Below are 19822 nucleotides of genomic sequence, written 5' to 3'. Positions count from 1 at the left end.
TGTATACTTTACACAAGGGTCAACCTAAGCTGTAAGCCTTTATTGTGGAGAAAGCTCTTGGTCTATTTTGTCGGTTGGTCTTCCCACCCACTCTGGCCAGAGCCACAGGAGATCTTTCTTAGATCTACATCATGAGATCCAAGTGGTAAAAGCCATAAAAATGTTAAGACCTCTCTGAGAGGTCCATGGCTCTCAGAACCTTCCCATTAGTCCATACCCAGCTTCCAGCAATTTGTAAAAATTAGCGTTTTGATATTCCAACCAGCTGATGGGGCTTCTCTGGTGGTTCAGACGGTAAAGAATTTGCCCGCAATGCAGGAGACCTAGGTTCAATCCCTGGGTCAGGAAGATCCCCTGAAAAGGGGAATGGCAACCCTCTCCAGGGTTTAGGTAGGGAAAGGGTATGGGTATAACTTTATCTTCCATATTAGACATGAAAATAGTCCTACTTTATACAAACATTCTGAGAGCTTATGCTTCCTTCCCCTTATATTAACACCTCACCAGAAGCTCCATTCTTGCCTGGAGAATTCCATGGATAGAGGAGCCTGGCGGGCTATAGTCCACACAGTTGCAAACAGTCAGACACGACTGAGCAACAAGCACACACACCAGCTGATAGCCCTAGTGGTTTCTGCTTGAGGCCTGATACTCTGGATTCATCCACGTATTATTTTCCTATTGCTACTGTATCAAGTGGCCACAAGTGTGATGTCTTAAAGCAACACAAATTTATAGTTCTCGAAGTCAGATTTTTGTGTGGGTCTCACTGGGCTAAAATCATTGAGCTATTTTTTCAGTTTTCTCTTATTCTAAGGACAGGAGCAACGACTTCTAAATTCTTTAAGTAATCTCGACCAACACTACAAATAGTACTTTTTCATACTAGAGCCATAGATCTCACATAACAGCAGCTGATTCTCTTATATTATTTTGTCTTCAGCATTAGACACATAAGTTTAAGAGAGAGGATGTGAAAGGAAGATGATCTCTCCATTATAAAGACTTTGCTTTAAATTTGAGGAATTTGGAGCAAAAACAGGCTATAAAAGATTTACATTTCACAGAAATTAAAAGTAGTCTTTCAGCTAGTCTTTTGAAAATAAGAGAACAGTTAAGACAAGAAGACTTATCACTGAATCATAATGTGAAAGCCATGCCTTGTATGGCTGGTATCATCTATTACATGCTTTTCATTTCAACAAAAATGTATATTCTATTTCAATTAATTGGGTTAATCTGCAAAAACTTAAAATCCTAGAGCACACTATGTTAGGGAAAATTTTTAAAATGTGTGGATATCGCTTAAACTACTTTCTAGTCATAGTCAAAGAGCTTGTTTAAATATAATCTAAAAGCTAAGTGTTTAATGGTAATCTTAGAAATAGGGGGAAAGATTTGAAAATTACTCCTGTACTGTACTATAGCTCTACATAATGAAGAAAACAATTGCAAACTTACATGCAGGTGTGTGGGTATGCTAGGGGACTTAATATGATTTCACTAAAATATGACAGGCATTATTACATTATTGTGTGTGCATTAATAATCACCATTATCATTTGATGATAATGGTTAGGTAGTTCAGTTCAGTTCAGAGCAGTCGCTCCGTTTTGTCCGACTCTTTGCGAACCCATGAATTGCAACACGCCAGGCCTCCCTGTCCTTCACCAACTCCTGGAGTTCACCCAAACTCATGTCCATTGAGTCGGTGTGCCATCCAGCCATCTCATCCCTTGTCGACACTTTTGCTCCTGCCCCCAATCCCTCCCAGCATCAGAGTCTTTTCCAATGAGTCAACTCTTCCCATGAGGTGGCTAAAGTACTGCAGTTTCAGCTTTAGCAGAATTCTTTCCAAAGAACACCCAGGACTGATCTCCTTTAGAATGGACTGGTTGGATCTCCTTGCAGTCCAAGGGACTCTCAAGAGTCTTCTCCGACACCACACTTCAAAAGCATCAATTATTCGGCACTCAGCCTTCTTCACAGTCCAACTCTCACATCCATACATGACTACTGGAAAAACCATAGCCTTGACTATATGGACCTTTGTTAGCAAAGTAATGTCTCTGCTTTTGAATATGCTATCTAGGTTGGTCATAACTTTCCTTCCAAGAAGTAAGTGTCTTCTAATTTCATGGCTGCAATCACCATCTGCAGTGATTTTGGAGCCCCAAAAAAATAAAGTCTGACACTGTTTCCACTGTTTCCCTATCTACTTCCCATGAAGTGATGGGACCAGATGCCATGATCTTCATTTTCTGAATGTTAAGCTTTAAGCCAACTTTTTCACTCTCCTCTTTCACTTTCATCAAGAGGCTTTTTAGTTCTTCTTCACTTTCTGCCATAAGGGTGATGTCATCTGCATATCTGAGGTTATTGATATTTCTCCCAGCAATCTTGATTCCAGCTTGTGCTTCCTCCAGCCCAGCGTTTCTCATGCTTTACTCTGCATAGAAGTTAAATAAGCAGGGTGACAATATACAGCCTTGACAGACTCTTTTTCCTATTTGGAACCAGTCTGTTGTTCTATGTCCAGTTCTAACTGTTGCTTCCTGACCCGTATACAAATTTCTCAAGAGGCAGGTCAGGTGGTCTGGTATTCCCATCTCTTTCAGAATTTTCCACAGTTTATTGTGATCCACACAGTCAAAGGCTTTGGCATAGTCAATAAAGCAGAAATAGATGTTTTTCTGGAACTCTCTTGCTTTTTCCATGATCCAGCAGATGTTGGCAATTTGATCTCTGGTTCCTCTGCCTTTTCTAAAACCAGCTTGAACATCTGGAAGTTCACAGTTCACGTATTTCTGAAGCCTGCCTTGGAGAATTTTGAGCATTACTTTACTAGCATGTGAGATGAGTGCAGTTGTGTGGTAGTTTGAGCCTTCTTTGGCATTGCCTTTCTTTGGGATTGGAATGAAAACTGACCTTTTCCAGTCCTGTGGCCACTGCTGAGTTTTCCAAATTTGCTGGCATATTGAGTGCAGCACTTCCACAGCATCATCTTTCAGGATTTGAAATAGCTCAACTGGAATTCCATCACCTCCACTAGCTTTGTTCATAGTGGTGCTTCCCAAGACCCACTTGACTTCATATTCCAGGATGTATGGTTCTAGGTGACTGATAACACCATCGTGATTATCTGGGTCATGAAGCTGTTTTTTGTACAGTTCTTCTGTGTATTCTTGCCACCTCTTCTTAATATCTTCTGCTTCTGTTAGGTCCCTACCATTTCTGTCCTTTATCGGGCCCATCTTTGCATGAAATATTCCCTTGGTATCTCTAATTTTCTTGAAGAGATCTCTGCTGCTGCTACTGCCGCTGCTAAGTTGCTTCAGTCGTGTCCGACTCTGTGCGACCCCAGAGACGGCAGCCCACCAGGCTTCCCCATCCCTGGGATTCTCCAGGCAAGAACACTGGAGTGGGTTGCATTTCCTTCTCCAATGCAGGAGAGTGAAAAGTGAAAGTGAAGTCGCTCAGTCATGTCTGACTCTTCGCGACCCCATGGACTGCAGCCCACCAGGCTCCTCCATCCATGGTATTTTCCAGGCAAAATACTGGAGTGGGGTGCCATTGCCTTCTCCAGAAGAGATCTCTAGTCTTTCCCATTCTGTTGTTTTCCTCTATTTCTTTGCATTGATCACTGATTAAGGCTTTCTTATCTCTCCTTGCTATCCTTTGGAACTCTGCATTCAGATGCTTATATCTTTCCTTTTCTCCTTTGCTTTTCACTTCTCTTCTTTTCACAGCTATTTGTAAGTCCTCCCCAGACAGCCATTTTGCTTTTTTGCGTTTCTTTTCTCTGGGGATGGTCTTGATCCCTGTCTCCTGTACGATGTCATGAACCTCAGTCCATTGTTCATGAGGCACTTAGAAAAGGAATAAGGAGTCCAGAATGGTGGTGGCTAAAGGCAAGGAAGGGAAAAGTCCAAGAAAATAGAACAAAGGAAGGTCCGGGGACCGAAGTGAGGACCTCAGGTAAAACAAACAGCACTTCTGGCTAGCCCAATTTACATAGGGCAGGCCCAGGGGGAGGAGAAAAAACATAAAAAGAGGAGCCAAAGGGCCAGGGGTCTCTCTCTTCTCTTCACGTCTTTTGGGTTGGCATGCCCTCACACCTCAGGGATGTATTTTCCTTTACTTTCTAAATAAAATTGAGCTGTAACTCGGAGCTGTAACACTGGTCCTTTCAAGGGCTGAAACACTAGTCTGTCACTTCAAATTTTTGTTGTGATGAGACAGAACCGAAGAAATTATACACTCCCCAGATATCTATGGTGCCATTTCTCAGGTTTAACCTGGCTGAAACAACCTCAGTGTGGCCCTTGCAAGGGTTTCTGAACAAGGAGGGACTTGAGCCATCTGGAATGAGACGTCTTATTTCTGGGTAAATACCTCCAGCTAAGTTAAAGAAAGTATCACAGTACTCAAGAAAAACATTCAGACCCTACATGATCTCAAAGAATGAGCTGGAGAGTTCTCAGGGTGGCACAGTCTCTCTTTGGGGGATCCTCCTGGTGATAGAAATTTAGAGTTGGCTAATGCCCCTACTAGTCCCTGTCATCACCATATTGATGCTGCTTGTGATTATTCCATGTATTATCAATTGCCTAGCCCATTTTGTCTCTGCCCAGGTCAACAAGCTACAACATGCAGTGCCAGTTCAACAAGGATATATAAAACTAGAGCCGACCACAGAAAATATCACTCACCCTTATATGGACACAGCTATAAGGACCCTGAGGCCTGAGACTAACAAGAGGGGGAGGCCCAATGCCCCTTGCCATCCCAGTTCAGCAGGAAGTAGCCAGAGAGACCTCGATGCACCTATTCCCAAAGAATTGGGCCTCCCATCTCTTAAGGGGGAAATGTTAGGTAGTTAGAATAGGAAAAAGGAGTCCAGAATGGCAGTGGCTAAAGACAAGGAAGGGAAAAGCCTGAGAAAATAGAGCAAAGGAAGGTCCGAGGACTGGAGTGAGGACCTCAGGTAAAACAAACAGCACTCCTGGCTAGCCCAATTTACATAGGGCAGGCCCAGGAGGAGGAGAAAAAACATATAGAGAGAGGAGCCAAAGGGCCGGGGGTCTCTCTCTTTTCTTCACATCTTTTGGGTCAGCATGCCCTCATACCTTAGGATGTATTTTCCTTTGCTTTCTAAATAAAATTGAGCTGTAACACGGAGCTGTAATACTGGTCCTTCTGAGGGCTGAAACACTGGTCCATCGCTTCAAATTTTTGTTATGATGAGACAGAACCAAGGAAATTACACACTCCCCAGACATAATTATGTTAACTCTTTTTTCAAAATTTTGTGATGTGTTGATATACAGTTTTCATTTACTTCTGATAAAATGTCTCAAAGTCTTCCCTCTCTTGTCTTTCTAAAGTATAACCATATAGTTGGCTGGGGACTTAGGAAATGTGATAAATTGTGAAACGTCTGTTTCTTTACCAGAGTATATTTCATAACCTATATATTGTATCAGAGGGTGCAAACTGACAGCCTCAGATAAAGTTTAGTCTGCAGATACATTTTCTTTGGGCCACGTCTTTTTAAAAAAAAAAAAAAATAGTTTCCAGTATTCAACAAATAGAAGGCTGCAATTTTTAAATTTTGGATTTCTAGCTTTTTTATTAAGAACATACTTCCACCAGCTAAGAAAAGATTGATATGAGGATGAAGTCCCTTCTTGGAGAGGGGCCCTGAAGGCACAGGTGGGTATGCCTCTTTGATTGGCAGCATTCCTACTACTCTGTATTGTATTGCATTCAATCTATGAATTAATATCCCTGTAGGCATTAGAGTTTGCATGCCTGACACTTTCTTCTGCCATCTCAGTCACTGGTGAGATCACTAATATCTAGCAATATCTTATAGTGGAGGTGAGGGTAGAATTACATAGAAGAGCCTAGCCATAGAAATTTAATTTTCATAAGCAGCTGAATCTGTATCAGTTTGTAATTCTGGGTATGTGTGTGTGTGTATGCACATGCGTGCTCAATCATGTCTAACTCTTTCCACCCCATAGACTGTAGCCTGCCAGGCTCCTCTGTCCACGGTATTTTCCAGGCAAGAACACTGGAGTGGGTTGCCATTTCCACCTCGAGGGTATCTTCCCAAGCCAGAGATCGAACCCATGTCTCTTGTGTCTCCTGCATTGGCAGGCAGATTCTTTACCACTGTGCCACCTGGGAAGCCCCTTGTAATCATTGGTATGCTCTAAAACTGTCAAGCCACAACTGAAAGGAAGTCCTATAGCCAGATTATATCTGACTCATTATTTTTTGTAGTATGATTAGTTATACTATAAAAAGTATTTTTAAAATCCAGTCTGGATTCTTTGGACTCATAAACACAAACATTCAAACCCAGATGTGTTTAAAGCTAAAAGCCAGGAGTGAGGGTTGGAACCTAAGAGACATTCAGGAAAATAGTACCTAATGAGAACAGCTGACTGGGTACTGGCTGCGTACAATCTCATGCAAAGTATCCCTGCTTCTGAGAGCATTTCTTACAATGCCTCTTCTTCACCCACCCACCCCACCCCTATTTCAGTTAGTTTCTCCTCCCAATCTTAATCTTCTCACTGTGGCTACTCCAGCCCCTGAAGTTTGTCAATCTCCATTGGTTGGTTGTTGGAGGAAAGGCTCAGATTGCTCTAGCTCCTCTTTTGAAACCAATTGCAGAAATCATAAAGCAATGTGCAACTTCTGGATTGTTTGCTTTGGGTTAAGCTTTGGGCCTTAATTGTCTTGTCCAATCAATCACAGCCAATGATGTGCTAACATCCCTTATAATCATCATCACTCTCATCTCATATCATCATAGTCAATACCATTGCTAGCATTTAATGGATACTTACTATGTGCCAGCCAACCTCCTAAAAACTCTAGACATGATTCATTTAATCCCAATAACAACTTGGGAGGCAGACGCTATTTTGACCGTATTTTATGGATGAGGCCAGTGAACACGGTTGTGCATACTGGGCAGGGACTTGAAGGCAATGGAATCTTCCCTTCCAACCAGCTGAGGACGGCACCAGCATTAATAGACATGTCTAGAACAAACCATTTTCCCTTTGGGCTTGCAAAATTGGTTCACAGAGAATTACAGGGTAATCCCTTCATTGAGAAATTACTAAAACTGGTTTCAATTCACTCTGTTTGCACAGTTGTGCATCTCTCAAAATGTTTTATGAGCTGGTTCAGTCAGCATTTGAGACAGGACAAAGCCAGAGCCAGATTTTAAAGTATGTAAAGCTCTTTCACTCCCATCCCCCTTTTCTGTGCTCCCTCATTCCTAGAACTCCTTTCTTCTCTCTTCCCCTTTCCTCAGCCTCTGCTGTTGCTAGCTCCACAGAGGCTGACACTTTAGTTCCCTTCTCTGAAGACTCCATCTCACCCTAAGATTTAGACCACATCATGATCACAGGACTTGACAAGATTGAGCAATGGCCAGGCTGGGGTCACCGTTGAGAATAAAAGTTGCTGCTCAATCTAAAGCACCTGGATAGTCACAGGTTTTCTGCAGATGTTGTGGTGAATTCCAAAAAAAAAAAAAAAAAAAAAGAGGGAAGACCTCAATTGAGGACCAGCAATCAAACACAAGTCAAGGGCAGCTTGATGGGTGATGCAGACATGTTTAGATGCTCCATGAGGAAGGAACTAAGTAGTAGGAGGTAAGTTGGAAGCCAGAGGGAACTTGGGGTGAGTGAACACAGTAGGACAAATTCAGCTAAGAGGATGTTGTGTCAGCTATCTCATAACCACACTCAGTTGGGAGTGTTGGGTGTTTTCACACATCACAGATAAGACTTCTTAAAGATACCTACACACTCATTGGACTACTGAAAAACCACACTCCTCAAAATTTTCTGCCACTAGTTGGTCTCAGGGGTCCTCCGCTCTTTCCATTCTTCCTTCCTTCCTCCTTTTTTCCCTCTCTTCCTTCCCTTCTTTCTTCTTATATCAAATATTTATTAAGTCCTTATCATGTACCAGATCTTTCAGGTATTGGCAATCTAGTGGTGAATAAAACAGTAATACTCCTTACCCCAAGGAGCTCACATGCCAGAGGTGAAGAGAGACAAGAAAAAAAAGTCCTACTGGGATTTCTATTTGCTTGATGTATTCTTTAGACATCAAGCCACACCTGACCAAGGAGCCCCCATTAAGACAGAAGTTGCCTAGCAGCCTCTCAGTATGCCCAATGCGTAAGCATCACACTAGTTTACAACTTCCTCTGAAATATCTGCTTGTCCCATGTTTCTTGGTGAATGAATTATGCTTCCTGCCCAGTTTCCAAGATTTCTTAGCATCTTAAGGTTTTTTTCTTCCTATCCTTTTTCTTCTTAGCCAGTCTTCAGAAAATAGCTTCATGTCAGCCATGTGCCGTTTAATATCAATTTGAGACACTGTATTGCCTCTCCTAAGAATTTGGCCATCTTCTTTTTAAGTTTGAAAGCTTGAATGAAGTGGCTTGTCCCTATTAAAGAAATTTGAGAAGTCAGGTCTTCAGTGAAGTAAATAGCAGAGAGAAAGCCTGTCCAAATACACACCTTTTTCTTTACATTCAAAGCTCGCCTTCATTCAGTATTTCCTCTGGTTTTAATTAGAAGCAAAAAGTACTTCACGCCTCCTAAAAATGCTCAAGGGTAATTCAGAACTAAACTGCTTTTACCTAATACTACCAAGTTTGTACTTCCTACTTACAGCTGTTTGCCAGCAGGTCTTTATTAGTAGTACAGTGTCAGCTTCCAATAAGGGTGGAGGGGTTGGGAGGGACTCATGACAGTGAAGCCAGTCTTTTAGGGAGGAGACAGCTCGAAGTCCATGACCATTCTCACTAAAGGGACACTGAACAAATAGGAAAAGCATCCAAATAAGCTCAAATAAGCTGAAAAGAGCAGTGTCTGCCATTGCCTCATGTTGAAGTTAGGGGAGAGCACACTTATTCATTCCTGACACTTTAAGACCTCATTAACTAGATACTGCTTAGGCCAAATTAATTGTGTTAAAGGAGAAAGCACCTGTCAATGCATTTAACTGTGTCCCTATTATTAGAACCCTTACATCTTATATTCTGTGTAGGGTGGAGACAAGACTTCATAAATGATCAGAAAGGTATTTCTTGTATGTTTAGATCAGACTAAAAAGTGTCCCACTATGTCCTAATAGCAACCTAGTCTCTAAAAATAAACTCTGTCTGTTACTTGCAATGCTGGCTTCACTGAGAGTCTATTTTACGTGGTTTTTCCATGCCTAGAAAAAAAGAGGTGTGGTTCTTCCTGCAAACACTTTTGAAGATCTATTTGATGATTTTGTAGGATCCATAAAGTGCCTAAGGATTACTCATGTATTGCTGGCTTCGGAGTAACTGAAATGACTGTAGTGATTGTTTTTTAACTTCCTACAGATGTTAGAAAATTTCAAGTCAAGTGCTTCATAAAAAATATCACTCTACCTATGCCTGGTTCTTTTATCTTAATGAATGGAATTCTTTTTAAAACTTGGACTTGTGCATGTTTGCTTACTCTAGGCAATAATTAAGGTTAATTATTGTGCAAAGCTCCAGAAAATTGAAACTGAATTACTGTATTTCATGAGCTTCTATTAAAAAAAAAAAAAGTTGTTTTTTTTTTTTTCCTGCTTATATTGTTCCTTGTATTTTGTTGAAGGATGGATATTGATGCTTACTTAGGGGAGATGGGGAGAAAGGAACAGGACAGATTTTCTCCTGTTCCAACATTTTCTTATAAAATCAGAGTCTGTGAAGCAAGAAGTAATAATATAGGACGAAGTGATACAGCCCACTTTCTTCAGGTTTTCCTTTCCCACATTTTACACCAGGGAAATTGATGCTCAGAAAGATGACATCATTTACAGAGGTGACAAATCAATTGGAAAAAGGGTAAGAACTAGGATCTATGTTCTCCAGACTTCTGGTCCAGTGCTCTTAGCACTTAGAAAGAACAATAGTAGGAGGAAGGCCTTTACGAATATAACACAAACGTAGTACAATTTTTTAGATCTGTGCATCATGCATACAGCTTTTAAAGCAAAGTCTTTGGAATACTTACAGAAGGAATAACTGACCCCAACTCTGAAATAAAGAGAGAGAAACATACCTTACTTGAAATATTTTGCTAATTATATAGGGAATATTTTGGAGAGGCTAGAATGGGCAGCCATCACTTATTGGCAGTTGAGAAATTAAGTTGGCTTTGGATTCACCTCTCTGCTAGTGAAATGTATACCAGAGCAAGCACATTTATTGGATATTCCAAGATCCAGAAAACAAAACTTCTCTATTCAAGCCATGTAACTATCAGAGTTCCTCTTGGAAGTGACCAGAACTGACTTTGGATGAGCTAAATCCAAAAAGAATTTCTGGAATGGGGAGGGAGGAGGGAGGAGGGTTCAGGATGGGGAACACATGTATACCTGTGGCGGATTCATTTTGATATTTGGCAAAACTAATACAATCATGTAAAGTTTAAAAATAAAATAAAATTAAAACAAAAACAAACAAACAAAAAAAAACAAAAAGAATTTCTCAAAAAGGTTACTGGATCCTCACAAAATTTCCAGGAAAGCTAGAATATTAAGTAAGCACAGGAAAGAAGTAGGAACCAAGAAAGCCTGAGTACCAGGAACACAGCTAAAATTACTCCTCAGGAAACATCAGGTTGGACATGATGGCCATATCTGAAGGATGCCAGACACTGCCCTTGCCAGTCTTGGACATTGCCTGCCGCTGGCATCATTGCCAGTGCTCACCCAGGAACTGTCATCGCTGCTGCCTACACCAGGACAAAATCTTTGTCCCTGTATCTTCACATCACTTGTCCTACTGTAGGTTTATTGATTGAGAGTGTCTGGCAATATTAAGGTTATAATCCTTTATTCTGGCTGCTACAAAAGCTGTCATAGCAGGCACCTGCTATTTATTACTTTTGTGGACATCAAGAGTAATGGGTAATTCTTTACCCCATTCCTCACTTACCCAGGAAGGAAAGGGGTACGCATGACAGGCAACCAACACCACCAAAGATATCAGCCTGTCAGATATCCAGAGCAAATTACGTTCATATTGTTCAGTGAAGAGGCAGGAGGGAAATGACCATTTTTCAACAACATCTACATAATAAACAATTAAAATTATAAAGAAGAGGAGCTGCATAACCCAACGAATGTATAATGAAGAATGCCTCACCCCACCTCCAAAATCTAAACCAAGTCTTCCACTACCTAGCTGCATAACCTTGAACAGGTCCCTTCACATCTCTGGTTCTGTTTCATCATCTTATAAATGAGAGAGTTGAACGAAACAATCTTAAATTCTCTTCTTGCTGTGACAGCTTCTAACTCAAACCTGAGAGTATCAAGACAGTGGGTGGCTTAGTCCTGTGGCCTGGTAAACCAGATCCCAGTTGGAAGAAACAATCATGAAGTTGAAAGGAGGTTTGTGCAGACAGACAAGAAAGAAATCTAAGGTTTTTTTGTTTTTGTGTTCTAAATTTCATCACTCACGCTCTGATTGAGACAAAGAAAATATTTTTAAAATTTCTCACCGGTTAAGAGGTAAGAAACCATTTGCAATTGGAGTAGGCGATTGCAAATGGAGTAGGAAAGGCAAGTGGAGTAGCTAATCCAGATTTGCTGGTGAGAATCTGTACTAGTAAAGCAAAGAGGATGCAGGAGCACTGGGTGGCACTGTACTTGTTTCTGCACCAGCAGTGTCACCAATTTAAGTGCTGTAATTTTCAACAATTATCTTAGGCATTAACAGATAGGCTTTGATTTTTAATGCCAAACTTGAAGCTTTAAGAAAAAAAGTCAATAAGCTCTGAAAGTGAGGAAAATTTATTAAAATCTCTTGAAGACGTATTAAACATCCTGGAGTTACTTCCAGAGTAATTAATAATGTATAACAGAAGCCTTGTTAGGACACAATAGTGAAGAGCATCTGTTTATCTTTCTCAAATCATAACTCTGTGTACATCTTTCATTGTTTGCAATAGGAATCCTGCCACTCTCATGAAAACACAGGGATAAGAATTGTGTGGCTATATTTTTATAGGAAGAACATGGCTTGAAAAACTGAGGTCTGATATCTGCCCAAATTCTGAGTAGAGTTTGCCTAAAAAGGAAACTTCCTGTGGGTTAAATAATGTAAGAACCTGTAGTGACAATCCTTGCCACTTGATCTTTTAGGTAGATAACCAACCTCAAAGTCACTTCAGGGTCCTTCATAATTAGGGAGCAAAGAGGACTTCAGGAAAATTATGTGTTTTTAAACAATCTTTGAACAGTGTTCTACTTTTAATTTTCTGAGAAAAGCTCTCATACTTATCAGAGCATATTTTACCATGACTCTGTTTTCCCCAAATGTGAAATTTATGAATTGGAGCAATCAGTCAATACACAACTCTTATGATGTGCCCGAGATAATGAATTTGTATATCAATAATCAATTTCATAATACTACATATACAGATCAGCTTCCTAGAAGAAAATCCTGGAATATGTATCAAATTAGAAAGTGTATACAGAGAATAATTAATAGATGCATTAACAGTAAAACATTTGAAAAGATAATACATTGACTTAAACACTCTGTGGACCACCTTATATTCCCATTTATACTTTATAGTGAATGATCTGAATGGAAGGCAATAAGTAAAAAGTACAAATGGTCCTCAATATTTATGCTCATTTTTGAAGTAAGTTAAATAGTTTCAGATAATTTTTGAGCAAAAATGACTATGCTTTCTCAACTGTTAGTCACAGGAAAAAGGAAATAAGAACATTAGGAAAAGTATTTAACCGGCAGTTTATATTAAAACATTTTAATTTTAAAAAACTGTTAAATATTTAAAACCAAATTAGCATTTGGCAATCCAACTCTGGGCAACAGAAATTTGGTTATAGTATTTCATATACGTGTTAAACCACAAATAAAGGTTGTAGTTTCTTTTTAAATATTTTTTTCTATTCATCTTTGACATTTAGAGCCGATTAGCTAATTATTGGGTGTGGATGTCTGTGGCTTGAGCTTTTCTCCTGAGGAATCAATATTTATTTAATGATTTTTTAAGGCAAAATTGTCTGTTTTTTCAGGGTGGTCTCAGTACTTTCCAGTTGTAAAATAAACTCGGCTGAGATCCAAGAAGTTCACATGGGTTCAGGTTAAATTGAGTATTTTGGTTCTTTTAGAATTGAAACTTGGGCTGGTGAAAGCCTCTAGTCATTTTTTTCCCTCTAAACATAGGGTTATGTTCTTCTGGAGAGTGATCACTATTAAATCTAAGGCAAATTTTAATATGAGTCTTTTTTCCTTCCTGTTAAAACTCGAAGGTGTATCCTTAGGACTCCAATCTCCAGTCCCCACACAAGATTACATATTCTGAACCAAGATTAAGAAGGTGAATAAATTCAACACTAACAAAATGAGTCTTTGGCCTTTGCAAAATCAAGCCAATGAATCCTGAGCAAAGAAGAAGAATATGTTTTTGTTCTGGTGTATCAAGTCAGTTTTTTCAATTATTTTTTAAAATACTCCTTCAATTAGAAAAGCATAAAATTCAACTTTAAAACTGTTTTAAACAGCCAATTCGTCTTTATAAAAGCCTAAGAAAACATAAGGATTATCGGCTTCACTTTACAGAGGAAAGTGATAACAATCATGCACTGATCCCATTATCCATACAAAGTAAAGCCCTGGAGAAAAGGCTAGAATTGAAGCAATCTTGGCATCTGGGGTAAGTTTAGAAAAATAGGAAAGCCACATTAAAACAAAAAGAAAGAAAAGTTTTTAAAAAGCTAAAAACAGACCAATGTTGACTTCTGGGTGTCAATGGCAACAAGAGAAAACAACACATGTGGATTCAATGTTCTTTCCACAGACAGAATCTCAGAAAAACATATTCTCTGAGAGATCTAACCAATTATGTTTGACTATAAACCACTGTCTAACACACCCTACCACATTCCTGTGCCTGGAAAAATAAGAGGATGGAGATGAATAGACTTAAAAGATAGATCCAGACTTCAAGGAGAACATTCAGAAAAGTACCAGTGACTGAAATAAAAACTCACATTGCATGGATATCTCACATTTGCCTGGAAGAAAATCAACTAGATATTTCATGCCCTCCATATTAATTATTGAGATGTAAATGATAAAATTGTATCTCACACTTACACAATTTGCAGAGAATCACCCAGCAAGAAGGTTAAAAATGGGTTTGATATTGGCTGTCTTCCCCTAGTGGTAAAGAACCTGCCTGCCAATGCAGGAGACATGAGACATAGTTTCGATCCCTGGGTCAGGAAGATACCCCGCAGAAGGACATGGCAACCCCCTGCAGTATCCTCACCTGGGAAATCCCATGGACAGAAGAGCCTGGTGGGCTACAGTCCATAGGACTGCAAAGAGCCAGACATGACTGAGCAACTGAGCATACGCATTGGCTGTCTTTATTTTCTGCTTATGTGACCCCTACCTTAATTAGGGGCATTCACAATCAACCAGATTCTAAAGCTTGTCCAGAAGATATCAAAGAAAAAGCCCAGAATGGACTTCTGAACCTGAGACCCTTCATTAGCTTTTTTTTTTTTAACTTGCTGCCTCATATCTGTGTGATGTTGAAATTAAAACTGTCTAGATGTTTTGTCTCAACAGCCTTCCAATAATGCAGTTAGGTCATGGATCATGTTGTGATCTAATAAACAAGAGTGGAAACACAAAATCCCCTCTTAGGAAGATTTCACAGTCAAATTCAGGAAGACAGAGAGGTAATTAACCATGATAATACAAAGCAAGTGCTGAGAGACGGGAATGCATAGAAAATGTTAAAAAGCACAAATATTTGCATTAACATAGCCTGGTAGGGTGTGAGACACACAAGTATTCCTCAAAGAGGTGACCGTTTTCGTTTATCTTGAAGAACCATTGGTACAAGTAACCCAAGCAAGGATGTGACTCAGAAAAAGTCCTTCCAGGCAGAGTGAGTGCCCTGAGCAAGAACATGGAGCCTAATAAAGCATAGGAACTCAAGAACCTATCATCAGTTGTGGCATGAGAAAAGGAACTTCATTTTGTTCACTGATTTACCCCCAGTGCCTAGGAAAGAACTAGCCTTAAAGTAGGTGCAAAGCCATGAATGATTAAACAAACAAATCCGTCATTTATTATCAGCCATTTTTGACTGTTGAATGGAGAGGCAATATTATTTTATGTATTTTTTTTGGCTATACCACCAGCACACAGGATCTTAGTTCCCCGACCAGGGATAAATCAGCTAGCCCCTGCAGGGAAAGCAGGGAGTCTTAAGCACTAGCCCACCTGGGAAGTCCCAAAGGGGCAGAAGTTGAAGCAAGGAGACTAGCAAGGAGACTTTAACATTAATCTAAGTACAAGATGATGGAGGGTTCGACAAGGGCAGTGGCAGCAATAATGAAGGAATGTGAGAGAATGTGAGGTATATGTCGGAAGTAGAGTCAAGGAACTTGATATTTAGAAGAGTGAAGGGATCTAGGAGCACCACCACATGGCAGAAGGCATGCAGGAGCTGTGTTTTCCTCAAACCTAATGGTAGTAATGGGGGTAGAAATAAATCCAAGTAAGCAATCGTTATGGAGCAGTAGTATTTAAGTAATTGAGGTACTTAACTGATGTGTTTGTTCTAACCTGGCTCTAATTTTGTATCACAATAAAAATATAAGTTAACATTCTGCTTAAACATTTCAGCAATTATATGTATTTTAAAAAATTTTAAAGATCATAAGTGTATTTCTGATAGTGTTAGGCTTATGGATGATTTTTACTTTCTTCTTTGGATGTTTTGATGAAATATTTCACAATGGTCACGTAATTACAGTGTGGTCATATTTTATGTAATGGATGTATCTCTGAGACTCTTGCATAACAAAGACTTGCAAAATTTAAGATTCATTTCAGTAAAAAGCGCAGCTGTTATTTCTGTTTAACACCTATAGTAGTGCCACTATTAGTAAAAACACAAGTTACAATTCACTACTATTTTCAAAATATTTTGGAGAGTATAGCGATTAGTATCACTTTAAAATTAATGAATGAATAAAAATGATTTTATAGTAATGAACATTGATACTCGTCAAGCTACACATCAAAGACACCATGTTATACTTTCTTGAGAGAAAAATTTATTTGCATTTTGAACAGTTGTATATTTGAATAGGAAATATCCTCTTATCTTTGAGTTAGGGTTTTTATTTGCACGATCTACACTCTTTTCCGATAAGAATGCCTTAATCAGGCACCATAGCCACCTACTGACATATCAAATTGTAAGTGAATTACCTGAGAGAAAAATAATGCCCAAATCTGCTTGAGAAATAAAAAATCAAATGGGTAGTAAATGTTGCCAGTATTTATCTAAATTTCTAGATGTTAAGCAACATGTGAATCATGATTATATTTGTGTAGTTTTCTTTAAGCAAAACCTGGAATTTAAATGTTTGATTCTTTAGTTAAAATTATCTCTGTAGTTTCCATCTCATTCAATCTCTGAGGAGTCAAAGGAATCCATTGAGTCTATGACTGATAGATGCCAGGGTCATCTCATTGGCCATCTGCAGACTAACTGTACCTTCTGTCTCCAAGAGAGGAACCCTGAGGGACTTTTATCCACCTGAGTTATGTATGTGTGGGGGGAGAGGTGTGAGTATGGGAGGTAAAATTGGTACTGGGGTGGTTTGAACATTTCACTAAGCACATATCTGAAGGAATAAAAAACATTGGATGCTGAATAAAACAAGGGGCATAGACATCTGGAAGTCAGACCCCTTTGCCTTACCATAATACACCACACATCATAAACACAACTGATTTCTACCTCTACTTCCTTCCTTATCAGAACATAGTAATATTCTTTCTCATCCTAGTTCAGAATCATCGAAGTCTTTGACCCTATCAATTAGTAAGAAGTCTCTAAAATCTCTCCAAAGAACTAAGAGCACTTACTCTCTTCCGTCTTTCAGTAGAATGTAACCAGTTTCCCAAAAGAATGTTCCAAATTGCTCTACTTTCTAAAGTAGCCTGTGGTTGATTTTGAGACAGAAACACTTGACTAGAATCCTTCTGTGAAGAGCCATCCCTCTTCCATACACACATTCCTTCATGAAATGTGGGAAGTGGGAGTCAGAAGAAGGCTTCAGAAACCTTTCTGTGAGATGGTTTGTGGAATGCAGCAGAGGCACACATGAACCTAGACCGGCATACAAATACATGCTTGTTTACCAAGGTTGAAATCCTGAACTCTCTGAAGTCCGCCATTCATGAGAAGGTATTTCATTATTCATAGGCTGGTTACAAAATATGTACTTATTTTCCAGGAAATGTAAGTAGAAAAAGACATGCCCCTGGCACTAAATAAAACCCTATCTGTGCAGAAGACATTCGTGGCTCCAAAAATCTTCCTGTTTAGGTGCCAGAGCTGGTCAAATACTGGCTTACATGCTGTATAAGTACTTTCTTCTTGCACCATGCTTGAGTACAGTCTGATAAATAACACTGGATGTCCATGAGTCTTAGCTATGTTATTATTCATCATTTAGAAAATGTGCAGTTTTGCATGTGTTTCTTTTCATCTCGGATTTTATTTTCCTATCTTCCAAATTTATCAAATTCTAAAGTTTTAATATACCATGCAAAATCTACATAAAATGGTTATATCAAAGCTCTTTGATGCATTCCTTCTGCTTACAATTAGTGGTTTATAAGAAGAGCAAATATTCATAAATACTCATTTTTCACTTTTCTGGGAAATATTTGTCATCATTTTCATGTCACAATGTGATCTGTGGTTTAAGTGAAAGAGTTTCATTAAAATTGTCTAGACTTATCAGACAGAGGAGATCTGAGCATGCAGAAAATTTTTCAACTTCACAAACACCATACAAAGCCCCAAACTCTGTTATTTAAAGCCCCAAACTCTGATTTTCCTGCTATAAAATGTAATAAGAATGAAAAAAATCATTAATTGGGCTCTCAGTTGTATAAAAAATAGTGTTTCTCCAAGGAAGCAAAGCAGAATTATTAACATACATTTTTTTAATGATTCCTCAAGTTCTCTATTAAAATATTACTAACAGTAAGATATGAGGACAGCTTTTCTGACTACATTGTTTAAGTCAACTCAGTACAGCATATTGTCTCATCACAAACATAAGAAAGATAGATTGTTAATAAAATGTCTTTTGATAGGAAAGACTCCAAATACTCATAAAATACTCATTGGGGTATATCCATCTATATTTTACGATATCAGATTTACTTCCGATTAAAAGAAAACTTAGGTTAACTCCAATTTATTCTTATTTAGATGTTGCCATAGAAAGCCAACAAGGGAGAAATAAAGGGTTGTTGCTAAAAATAAAAATAAAGAGGTACAAATAAAAGTTTCAGTTTTCAACAGGAGGAACAAAGGACTTTTAAATGCTCTTCCCCTACCATCTCAACCCCAAAACCAGAGACTGAAAGTCTGTGGGAAACTGTTAATTTAATGAGACAATAAAGCATTTCAGAACTATGATTATAGTAGTCTACCTGTTTAAATTAAGATGTAAAAAGCTATTTTCTGTTACTGAAGGGATAAAAATCATGTTTGAAGTCCATTGACCTCTGAGGATTTTAGCTAGGTGCTTAGCTAACTTCCCTTGTGGCTCAGCTGGTAAAGAACTGCCTGCAATGCAGGAGACCTGGGTTCAACCGCTGGGTTGGGAAGATCCCCTGGAGAAGGGAAAGGCTACCCACTCCAGTATTCTGGCCTAGAGAATTCCATGGACTATATAGTCCATGAGGTCGCAAAGAGTTGGGAATGACTGAGCGACTTTCACTTCACTAGCTAGCTAAGGCTCTTCCCACGTGGCTCAGACAGTAAAGAATTTGCCTGCAATGCAGGAGCCCTGGGTTCAATGCCTGGGTTGGGAAGATTCCCTGAAGAAGGGCATGGCAACCCAGTCCAGTATTCTTGCCTGGAGAATTCCATGGACAGAGGAGCCTGGGGGGGCTACAGTCCATTGGGTCATAAAGAGTTGGGCATGATTGAGCAACTAACACTTTCACTTTTAGCTAGCAGTCTACCACCAGAATTCTCCAGTGGACCAAGAAGAGTCTGCACAGTAGAGTATTTGAGCAAGCCTCTATTCCAACTTCCTGCTCCAAAAATCCATTTAATATGTTGTTCTCAGATAGAGAACATTCAGTTCAGCTCAGTTCTGTTCATTCATTCAGTCATGACCAACTCTTTGTGAACCCATGGACTGCAGCATACCAGGCCTCCCTGTCCATCATCAACTCCCAAAGTTTATCAGATATTAAACTGATAAGAACAGATACTACAGTTGATCTTATCCAAAAGGCCAAGAAGTGATAAACTAAAATATTTGAATGTTTGCTCAAGTTGTGCTGCCATAGCAAGAAATTCATAGAAATTGTTTTTAAAAAGCAAAGCATCTGAAAGCATTTCAGGTATTTAATAACTAGGCATGGTTCATCTTTTGGATGAATATGGAGTTTTAAATTTCTAATAAAGATGTTGTCTTTCAAGAAGTCAATGTAAAATATACTATAATTCCAAGCAACATTCTTCAATACATGTTTTTATCTTGATTATCACTATAAATAGTATATCAGATATACTTTTAATTGAACTAATATAAACCTTGAATAATATGGGGTTATATCATAAAGAAATTATTTATTTTACTGAACAATGAGTCTAAAACTTGGTTCAGCACCAATGGTGTGGTCAGAGTTTCTGATTTTCACATT

The 19822-nt window shown here is 39.0% G+C and overlaps 1 pseudogene; it reads right to left on the bottom strand.

The window, feature by feature from the left end:
• Window positions 1-19116: 19116 nt before the first annotated feature.
• On the bottom strand, window positions 19117-19422 carry LOC129645202 (uncharacterized; annotated as a pseudogene).
• Between the last annotated feature and the right edge of the window lie 400 nt (window positions 19423-19822).

The sequence above is a fragment of the Bubalus kerabau genome, chromosome 2, assembly GCF_029407905.1.
Source record: "Bubalus kerabau isolate K-KA32 ecotype Philippines breed swamp buffalo chromosome 2, PCC_UOA_SB_1v2, whole genome shotgun sequence".
NCBI classification, from domain to species: domain Eukaryota; kingdom Metazoa; phylum Chordata; class Mammalia; order Artiodactyla; family Bovidae; genus Bubalus; species Bubalus kerabau.
This window is presented reverse-complemented; position numbering and strand designations above follow the sequence as displayed.